The sequence below is a fragment of the Rhagoletis pomonella genome, unplaced genomic scaffold, assembly GCF_013731165.1.
Source record: "Rhagoletis pomonella isolate Grant_MI unplaced genomic scaffold, Rhpom_1.0 Rhpom_scaffold_00005, whole genome shotgun sequence".
Classification (NCBI taxonomy): Eukaryota; Metazoa; Arthropoda; class Insecta; order Diptera; family Tephritidae; genus Rhagoletis; species Rhagoletis pomonella.
The window spans coordinates 5,922,473-5,934,478 of record NW_023458559.1 but is presented as its reverse complement, the minus strand read 5'-3'; positions in this window follow the sequence as shown (position 1 = coordinate 5,934,478).

Sequence of the window (12,006 nt, the reverse complement as noted above, 5' to 3'; positions counted from 1 at the left end):
CGATCAAACATTGTCAAATGTGTAAGTTGTACTTGTTTATGTTTATATGTACATATGTATTAATTTATGTAATTGTAATAATGTATTTTTTCAGTCCTGATGATGACTTCAGACTAAAGTCGAAATATGGGCAAATAAAAACGAATGCAAAATCAAAAATTGTGTTTTGATTTTCATGTGGCCTTGAGCTCGAAAAATATACCATATAATTAACTAAATTATTACAGTAAATCACCTTTATGAGGGATTCTTTACACGCAGTATTGCCAGAGAAAAATACTAATACTAATACTAATAGTAGCTATAATGAAGAGTTACATATTTTTGTTAATGTTGAGCATTTATTGACGTAAGGTTGTTTTCACATTTTCGGCAATTTTAAAAATCTTTAATAAATTATTTAAAACCAAAATAAGGTATATTTCGAATTCGTTGCTATGGCACTTATAACAGTGAACTAAAAATACCTTACAAACTGTTAAAGTCTGTAATTTCAAATATTGAATTAAATAATTTTTTCGCAAAATTTTTCTGGAAAGTTTTACTTCCAGCTCTCCTTAAAGGTAAAATTAAGAAGGTAAAACAAAATCCGCGCTATGTGTAAAAGGATTTTCTTTTAATTAATTTTTGAATTCTTTAACCTAGATCCAAGAGTTTATGGTGGATACACTGCATCTCAAAATTTTCCATTTTATCAATGCTTAAGTTCTGGCCTATATATACCAAATACAACTAAAACTTTCTGGAGCTAGAAAAGTGCTAGATAAATTTGAAAAGACTAAAAAAAAAGCTAGGAGCTAAAACTCAATTTTCGGAACTAAATAGAAAAATAAAGAGCTAATCTAGCTCCAAAAGCACCAAAATGGCAACACTGAATACACGGTGCGTCCGAATCGCGAGTCGGTTTGGATGTGTTAAGTAAAAATAAATATGTGTTAGTTACACCGACATGACTCTGGTATGACTCTGAATGACTCAACTGTGTGTAGTCGAAAGGCGAGTGAACACGTACACAGTTGACTCGCGAGTCAGACGCACCGTCTATGTTGCCTATTACCAGGCATGGGCAGAGAACGAGCACACGCTCAAAGAGTATAACCATCACGTGTACGTATACAAGCAAGAACGTAACGATGAGAACGCAGCAGCATGCAATCGCTTGTTTCAGGTAGTGCCCACCTCTGCCTATTACACATATACATAAATTCATAGTAAAATTACACGGAATTCCAATTACGGAAGGGAATACACCGAAGTACGGCTATTCTGACATTCTTACACTCATATGTATGTACCTGTATGCGAAATAATGGCAGTAAGACATTTTGACCAGTTTCGCCTATTATTTTCATTGATTATTTTTTAATTGATTTTACAAAAAGTCTAATTCATAATTTAATAAACACAATAAATGTACACAAATCGGCATTTCAAACTTTGTACAAAAATTATAAAAACTCAACAGATTTTCGCAACAAAATACTTTGAATTCAGAATTTTTAGGGAGATTCCAAGTTTGCGATGTTATGCATTTTTTCCATATAAAGTGTGTTCGAAATTTTTTTAAATGGATCAAAATGCATGACACCGTCAGAACAAAATATCAAAAATCATCGGGATATTGCAGAAACTTGCACTTTCATTTAAAGAACTATAAAACTGCGAACTTAGAATCTTTCCAAAAATTCTGAATTAAAAGCTTGTTGTGGCGAAAACTCACCTTTCGTACTGCATATTTACAGCAGAATTCAGCGGTTTGCAAATAATTCACACAGCCCTTATTTTAATTTGTAAGTGCTTTTAATTTTCACTTTTTGCAATTTTTTAATCTATAATGTGGTATGTAATTTTTTGTTAGATATTGGCATTTTATGCTAAAGTTCTATATTTTATGATTGTGCCAAAACAGGATGAATTGTCCAAAAGTGCCTTTGAGAATGAAAGGGCCAAAAATGGCACTATTGTGTCTACTTTTCCATCACTGGGGACAAGTGCTTGATTGTACCAAATTGTTCGAATCGATTCAAAAATATGTTGCGTGTATACATATGTATATATGTATGTATGTACATGTATGCTTATCGTCGTCTAAAGTACAAAACCGCGTATCGTGATTCTGCAAAACCGCGTAACTGACATTGACTGCCAAAAATTGGATTTGCTCACACAAGCTCTTGGCTCAATCCGGATCCATTCGTCCTGAAATATACTAGCCAGAAATGCTATTGCTTTATAAAAAAGTCAACCATTTTGAAATATGATGTTTTACGCTCTAGAAAATAATTTCTACAAGTTCAATTACGCGGTTTTGCATTTTGTTGATACGCGCTTTTGCACTTTAAACGACGATATGGACGAACGAACATTTCCTTACGCTGTAAGATTTGTTGCGATGATTCTTGTGAGGTACAAGATAAGATACGATACGAAAGATTGGATTAGTAACGAATACATACGGATATCCGAATTTTCCTTACTTTTACAGCTCTACTAGGGATGTCGGAAAAACATCGATGCATCGATAACATCGATGTTTTGCTTCGATGCATCGAAAATTTTCCAGTCGATGTATCGATGCATCGATGTTTTTTGAAAACTGACATCTCTAGTACATTGAACCGTCGTTCCAGTTTTTGAATTGTACAAAAAAGAGAAGTGACTTTGACCAAGAAATTGAAACGGCTTCAAAAAGTTCCGTTAGACACATATTTAGCTCAGTTGCACGAATTTATTTCCAATTTTGTACAATTTTTGTAATATAATTTTTTATTGTGAAACATTATCTGAAAAATCCTATGCAAATCGATGCATCGATGTATTCCCTTCGATGCATCGAAAAATATCGATGTACATTTCGATGCATCGAATCAAAGAAAAACATCGATGTATTGTTGCCACTGACATCCCTAATGACGGCCTCTCATAAATGAGAAACACGATGCAATCGCGATCACTCACAACAGCTTGTCGCGATAAACTTATCGCGAAAAATTTTCAACGCCGTTGATGGGAGATATATTTATATTCAACAATTTTTATGAGCTCGAGGCCGTTTTCAGTGAAAACTTATTGTGGAAAAGCAACAATAATTTGAAAAAATGGTAGAAGTGATAGCTAGTTCGGAAATCACCACATTTCCTCATCAGACTTCTTTCAGTAGGATTCGAACCAACGATCACCACTGACTCAGCCAGTTGCCTACGCACTGTGCTAAGTTTTTCTTGATAATTCCTGTTGCTTATTTTCCACTATTTTACTTTGCTAAGCCAACTACAATCAAGCGCAGCTATTCCGCTGCAATTCGCTTGATCATGTGGTTGTTGGTTTTGTTGGTTTTTGTTAATATTTCTATTATTAGAATGTTTAACTTTTTAGGTGTGCTCGTCCTTAAGTTATTTGTTTTTGTTATTTTTTTATGGCCTTTATAACAATTATATTCAACAATTTTTATGAGCTCGAGGCCGTTTTCAGTGAAAACTTATTGTGGAAAAGCAACAATAATTTGAAAAAATGGTAGAAGTGATAGCTATTTCGGAAATCAGCACATTTGCTCATCATACTTCTTTCAGTAGGATTCGAACCGACGATCACCACTGACTCAGCCAGTTGCCTACGCACTGTGCTAAGTTTGTCTTGTTAATTCTTGTTGCTTATTTTCCACTATTTAACTTTGCTAAGCCAACTACAATCAAGCGCAGCTATTCCGCTGCAATTCACTTGATCATGTGGTTGTTGGTTGTGTTGGTTTTTGTTAATATTTCTATTATTAGAATGTTTAACTTTTTAGGTGTGCTCGTCCTTATGTTATTTGTTTTTGTTATTTTTTATGGCCTTTATAACAATTATATTCAACAATTTTTATGAGCCCGGGAGATATTTTTCGCATTTGTTTTGGGTTTGCATTTTGTGTGCATATGTACAGCATACATACATATGTACATATCGCACACCGTCTTCAAAAGAGTCACAACTCAAAATTTGTATTTTTGAAATTATGCGCCAAAAATGTACACAGAGCTTTTATCACAGCGCACGGCAGTGTGCGCGAGTGACGAAAGCAGCAACAGTAGCATACTGAAATGACTCGCTTATAACTATATAGAGTCCGACCGATTAATCGGCATCGGCATCGGCTAGTATCGGCACAAAATTGGGCATCGGACTTTTTTCGCCGATTCTTTGGAATTTCTTTTCAAATGTTCAGGTGAAGCGACAGCCAACTTTAAAAAACATTTGCAGACAGCTCACAAAAATTATTTTTATGGAGAACACTGCCAGCAAAAAAAATTGCCAAAAATTAACGGGATTTTATAGCAGCTTGAAACTTGCACTTCATTATATGTACTAGAATGAAATGGTCTACAAAACTGCATACCAAAATTCTGATTAAAAAGTTTGAAATTTTGGTGAAAATAAGCAGAATTTTTCTAATTTTTGTACAAAGTTTGAAATCTGAATTTATATGGTTTTTGTTGTATACCAGCTAGACTTTTATAAAAAAAATAATAAACTTTAAATAAATAAAATTATAGTTTAAAAAACTAAAACCTCCCTATTATAATTGCCATTCGTACTGTCATCAGGTATGTAACTTGGGAATAGAAGTCGCTGCATCTTTTAGGCGCATCAATATTACATAGTTACATCCCGAGTTAATAAAAGGAAGGTAAAAAGACAAAATCGGTAAAAATATCGCAATTCTTTTATTTTGTGGACCACTATATGTATGTACATACATACCTAGCATATAAGTTCTTATGCATTGAGAGCAAAAGAGTGTATTTTAGTACAAAACGAGATGAAATTTTATGTTCCTAAATATTTTTTGCTTAGCACCATATAAAAAAGTGTTTTATGTAATGTACATAAATGTGATATATGTACATACCCAGTAGAAATTTGATGCATACGACGTAGCTGTTGGTGGCATGAGCTTGCTGCTGTGTATACATGCCAGTATAAATGAACGTTCATTTTCCTTTAACACGCGTGGTTTCTCAGAGCGTATGCGTACTCTAACCATACACTTGTACTACTGGTGTATGCATATGGCTGTATTAATGTTTCAAACATACAAAAATGCATTAATGGAATAGTATTAAAGAATTTTTACAAGATATGTATCCCTATATGTAAATGCTACTTCTATGCAAATGCATATCTTGTAAAAGCCCGTTTGTGCTGAAAATAGTATCGTACAACACGTCCGTTGAGTAAAATATTTGTACAAGACTGAAAATATTACAAATATTCCACTTCAAATTTATCAAGAAATGTACTTAAAACAACGACAACGTACATTCGCTTGCAATTCGCTAGAATTTTAATTTATTCGTGGTAATTCATGACTACGCATGAATTGTTCACACTAATTCACTCATATAGCAAGCATCCTTCAAGAATGCATACAACCGATTTCTACTGGGTATATTTTTACACATACATATGTATGTATGTACATACATGTGAATGTAATGTTGCATAACAAGCCTATTAATTCAATTATTTCTTCTCTTTTGTTTTTTTTAACTCTGTGAAATGAACTGATTTTATGAATTAATACATTTATTTGTAATTTTTTATGGAATCGGCATCGGCATCGGTACCTGAAAAAAAAAATTGGAATCGGTCGGACTCTACTTATATATACACGAGATTTGGAAGTTTTTATCCAGACGTCCAATCGACATGTTTGAGATATCGTTGGAAAGGTCTTGCAGAGTGTGTCCAGAAAATGTATTCAAACTTCATAAATGATTAACCGGATTCTTAAAAATTAGGCTAAAGTGTTGCGAAACAAAAAACGTTTTTTGCTTTTGCCGGTTTAAGGGGGCATGTGGGCACACCCATCATATTTAGTGTTATTCTATAGCCCAATACCTTTCAAACCATACCAAAATATATTAAGTTCCGGCCACTAGTTGGAAAGATATAGAGGTAAATGTGTTTTGGTTCGTGTCTCCACTACGACATGCTTTGGTATGTATGTGGCGTCTGTACGTACCATCATTTAATTTTTTTCAAACTTTCAGGAATTAAAGTACACAAAAAACTAAGAAGGTTTTGTTCCAGGATGTTTTGATTCGTATGCCTGTGTGGGCGTGGCTGCTGCCTGAATTTCGAAAAAAGGCAATTTTTTAAACTACCACTGAGGCCGCACTAATCAGTCCGTGTCATTGATGTGGATATCAGTAGAAGTGTCTTCAAACAAGGTATCTAACGCTATCTTTTGTGTTTATAAAATACAAATACGCCATAACGTTATCGCCTGAAAACTAAAAATCGGGCTGCTGAAAATAAAGATTTCGGGCATTTTCTCAAAAACTGGTCAGTAGATTTTATTCTATGTTTCCACAAGTTCAGCCCAAAACCTTAGCTTTCATCTGGTATATAGCTTATATCTGGGAAAACTCTTGTTGTGGAGATTTTGCTATTCAAATTGAAAAAATGTCGCTCCAAAAAGGGTCAAATGGTTAAATATTAACATATCCGTCTAATTTGGTTACTTTAAGATATAAAAATAACATACCCAGTTCCCCGAAAAAAATCGCCCATTCCCCGATTGCCACTTAAACCGAAATTCCCTGCAAATCGGGGAATTTCCCGCGAGTTGACAAATTGAAGGATGCAGCTGTGCTAATCACTTCGTACATGTCTTGGAAACCACAATTTGTGTGTATTTTAGAGTTTTTTCAGTCACATGCCGAAATTGTAACATTCTTCCCCATTTTAATTGCAGGTATGTACACAGTATTTAACTATGCTACATGGGTTTATCACCCGCACTTAACCTACCTGGTATTTACCTATAGTTGTACATAAATATGTATGTATGAATGCATTTAGTTCACCCAATGTGCCGCTACTACTTACATACATACGTATAAATTTCCACTGAGCAAAACTACTTGAGAAAAAATCATTAGTTTAATAGCACGAGTGCAACACCGTACACATGATAGAAGTAAAACTTCTTAAAAAAAGCACATGTGAGCGCCGCACACCCAGTAGAAATCTTAACAACAATTAAACTACGAGGCAATCAGACGAATACAGTTGTTTATTGTATCCAAAGTTGGTACCAAGTTGATAAGTTTTTATCATTTCTCATATTTTTTTTTATTTTTAATTTTTTCGAATACATATCATCCTTGATATCATCATATCCTTGATCATCCTTTTTCGCTTTATTCCGTATTCGAAAAACTATGTGTTTCAATAGACACATCGATTTGAATACATAATTTAGATTTAGAGAATATTTTTAGCAATTTATTTGAGAAAAATAAAACATTTAGTTTATTGTTTCTATTTTCGTCGATTTTAAATTTGCTACCCCAAAATAATTGATATCAAATAAAAAACCTCTTTGAGGTAAAATTTTCGAATGACGAAAGCTGCATACTTGCAATTCATAGCGTTTGGTGCCGAATTTGTATCCAGTGGGAGTCTGAATGTATTGCTAGCGCGAGCAAGTAAAAAACATTGTTTGTGATCGGGGAATATTGGTGGAAAACACGAATTAAAATATTGAATCTACGCGCAAAATAATCACAAAAATTACACTCAATTTATCTAAAACGCGGTAAACCGAAATAAAAACATTACCAGCTGACTCTTTCAGTCAAACTTCAGCGAAGTTGCGTGCAGTTGTGCAGTTGATAAAGCAGTTCCACTAAATCTGTTCCCACAGGGTGAGCCCGGTAACTTAAAAATCAATAATATAAAAGGTAAAATGTCTGTGATAGAAACTCCAATGAAAAATCCATCAAAGAGATTATTATCCGATTTAAGTCCGGAATACTCAGATAACACAGCGCTAGGGAAGCAGAAGGTTGCTGATCTCTCTGTCGATGACCTGATGAAACTAATCAGAGAATCAAATAAGGATATTTTGGAGAAGCTCAACAATGTCTCAGGCACTATTAACAAACTTACTGCTCAAAATGAAGAGCTAAAGCAGGAAGTGGAGAGTTTAAAAGCCCAAAAGATAATCGATGGCCGGCGGATCTCGCATCTGGAAGATCTCGTCAAAGGGAAAAATCAAATTTTCAAAGGCCTCGAGAGCAATAAACCTCCGACTGCAGAAATAAAACGAGTTTGTAAAGATCTCCTTGGGTTGCCCAATAACATCGCAGTCACGTCAACAAAGAAAATCTCTGATCAAAATGGTAAAATGGCCGTCTTAGCTGAATTCGATTCAATCGACACAATCGAAGCGGTTTTCAAAAATATTAAAAAACTGGCTGGTGTAGCTATTTATATAGAAAAAGATCTTAATGAAGATAGACAAAAAAACAAGAAGGCTATGTTACAACTAAAAAAAGAGATTCTAGTAATTAGTAACCGCCATAAAGTAATAGTGAGAAATGATCGCATTAAAATTGGTAACCATTGGCTTCACTGGAACCAAGAGCGAAAATTGATGGAGGGGCGAACAAATGCAATTGACGTTATAAAGAAATTATATCCAACGGATTATGAACGATTCCCTATCGATTTTACTCAACTGCTCCACAAAAATAGCTCAAAAAACCAATAAACAAAACAAATATCCAAAATAACCAAGACCCTACTGTAGAGCGTAAATCTTTTCTGAATATCACATTTTGGAACGTCCATGGCATCGCCAATATCTACAATGAAACGTCTCTTGCTAAAGCACACATAATTGAATTGTGCGAAACCTGGCTGCAAACTGAATTTAACAATTCACCTTCACCATGGAACAACTTTCAACACTTCGCAGCTGCTGCAACAAGAGAAAAATCTTCAGGCAGGGCAAGCGGTGGTCTGATATCTTTAATAAACAATAGTTTTAAGTCATTTGTAATAGATATATCCCCCTTATGGATTTTCAATTGTATAGTTTTAAGTAACTTTAAATTGATAATTGGCTCTGTCTATGTCAAACCGACCTATGACATCGAGACAGCGCTGGACCTTTTAGAAATTCTTTTAGATGAAATTTCCCATAACTACGGTAATGTCCCCATCGTAATTGGTGGTGATTTTAACGCTCGAGTTGGTAGCGAAAGTAGCTGCGATCTCCTTCTAGGGCTAAACTCAATTTTAGAGACAGTACGAATTTCTGCGGACAAAACAGTTAATACTCGGGGCAAAAAATTATGTAATTTTATGTCAAAAAATGGGCTTATTCTACTAAATGGGCGCATACCGGGCGACATACCAGGAAACTTTACCTTTTCAAACAGTAATGGAGAAAGTGCTATAGATTTGATATGGGCAAACGTAGGAGCTATTCCTCACATCAATGAGGTCGAGGTGTTATTTGACGTAGTAAGCTCAGACCACTTCCCTATAATGTTGAGTACAAATATACCGCTTAATAGTGATGCAAGAAATAAATCTGGGAGAATTAAGACAACACACAAGAAACAAATATTGAAATGGGACGCTACGAAAGCACCACAATTTATTACACTTCAGAGTGGGGAGGATTGCCTTTCTCACTGCGACATTAATGCTTCAGTTGAGACCCAATATTTAAACCTTATAGACTCAATAAAAAGGTCAGCTCAAAAACTCAATATGTTAAAAACCAAGTCAGGGAAATCACCAAGCTACTTCAAAAATCCCTGGTTTGATCAAGAGTTGCTTAGCAATAAACGTGAGCTCAGAAAAGCACTCAGGCTATGCAAAAATTCATCGTTTAGTAGTGAACATAAATCAAATTATGTAAACTTAAAAGTAGAGTATAAAAAGTTGCTAAGTAGCAAAAAAAGAGCATACGACGTAGGTGTCAAAAACAAGTTTGCTAATGTAAAAAATTCAAAAGAGTTTTGGAGTGTCATCAGGGAATGCAACAAAAAGTATCCAATATTAAACCCTATTCCGCTAGTTGAATGGGAAAAATTTTATTACGAAATTTACTCACGACGCATACTAAGAGACCTAACTTTTTTTGGAACGTTTGATGAAACACTAGACGACGAGATGTCGCTCACAGAAATCAAACTTGCAATCAAAGCCTGCAAAAATAACAAAGCTCCAGGTCTGGACATGGTTGGGGGAGAATTTTATAAATGTCTCCCTGATGAAGGCATAGACTATTTGCACTCATTATTTAATAGTATCCTATCACATGGTAGAACCCCTGAGTCTTGGTCACAATATCTCTTAGTACTGTTCCATAAGAGCGGAGATCCAAAAAATCCATTGAACTACAGAGGTATCGCACTGAGTAATACAATTTCAAAAATTTTTACAAAGATTCTTTCGCACCGATTAACTAATTGGGCTGAAGAAAACTATGTAATCCCGGAATCTCAAAATGGTTTTAGAAAAAAAAGAAGCTGCACTGATAACATTTTCCTTCTGCAGTCTGCTTTACAGATTCATATGAGACAAAATAAATCTTCTGTTTTCGCCCTATTTATCGATTTTCGTCGAGCTTTCGACTCAATTAATCACGATCTACTGTGGCAGAAACTATATGCAAAAGGCGTAGATTCATACACTTAGTAAAATCCCTTTACGAGCGTGCATCGTTTGTGATAAGACAAGAAGGTATTACTTCACAAAGCATTGCTGTAACGGAGGGAGTTTTACAAGGGGAAATTCTTAGTCCTCTTTTGTTTTTGCTATTTATCTCAGATTTTGAAGATGAGCTGCGAAGTGAAAATATAGAGGGAATAGATATCGACGGAAAAACTGACTTACTCCTTCTATTATTTGCCGCTGATGCGGTCGCACTCGCCAGCTCTCCAGTAAGACTACGTAAAATACTAAGATAATTACTGCACAAAGAACTTTTTAAAAGTTAACACTAGTAAGACCCAAATTGTACACTTTAGGAAGGGTGGAAAGGCCACAGACGCCAACTTTTTCTTTCAAGGTCAAAAAATAGATATAGTCAAAACATACAAATACGCTGGGGAAAGCGGCTTCCGACGCCGCGATAAAAAGTGGAAATAGCGCCCTAGGCGCAGCTTTGCAAACACTGCATCGATGCAAGGCTGACTCTTGGGACGGGAGGGTCAAACTCTTTAATAGCGTTGTTTCCGCAACCTTACTATACGCGGTGCACGCTTGGGGATTGAGATACACGAATCAACTGGAGATTGTTCAGTCGTCATTTACAAGAAAATTCTTGCTTTACCAAAAAGTACGCCTAACGCACAACTTAGATTAGAGACAGATACCCTGAAACTCGAATCAAAAATATTCAAAATGGGCTGGAAATACATAATCTCTCTACTGCAAATGGAACAAAATCGCCTCCCAAAAATTTGCTTCCTTAGACTGGTTTATTATCATTTAAACACAAATGCGGAACCTGAATACAACTGGGTAACACAATTCAACCAATTCTTAAACAAAATTGGTTTATCTCATATATGGGAGACGCTGAGCTCGGATGCCTGGAAAGCTTTAGAGCAACTAGCTTTTGAGCGCATTGATCGTCTTTTAAAAATTCAGGATGTACTAAGTTGTTCCAATTCTCCCTCTATGAACTGCAAAATTTTACGATCACTCGACGAAAGTGTGGCCCCATATCTTCTCTTTAGGAACAACTTCTACATGAGTAAAATGTTTGCCCAAGTTCGCCTGTCGACGAAGTACAACATAAGGTTTTGCATCGAAGGCCTGGTTTATAAAATAGACCCAAATGCTTTATGTACCCAGTGCAATTTAGATAAAATGGAAAGCCTAGAGCATCTGCTCTTCAAGTGCCCAATTTATTCTTCCTTTAGGGACTACTACCTAGGACCAATTCTAAAGGAATCTGAAAACAATCCAATGTATATATTTCAATTGACAGACCAATTTACAGTCAGGATGGTGTACCTCTATGTTGTTAACTGTTTGCGATTCAGAGCCAACATATTAAACGATTAAATTTTGTAAACTATTTATTTTTTAATACTTCGTAAAATACTTCCACTCTTACTACATTTGCGAATAATTATGTAACTCTCAAACATGTAAACTCAAATGTAACTATTAGAAAGCCTGCTAAAAACAAACAGTTTATAAGCAGGG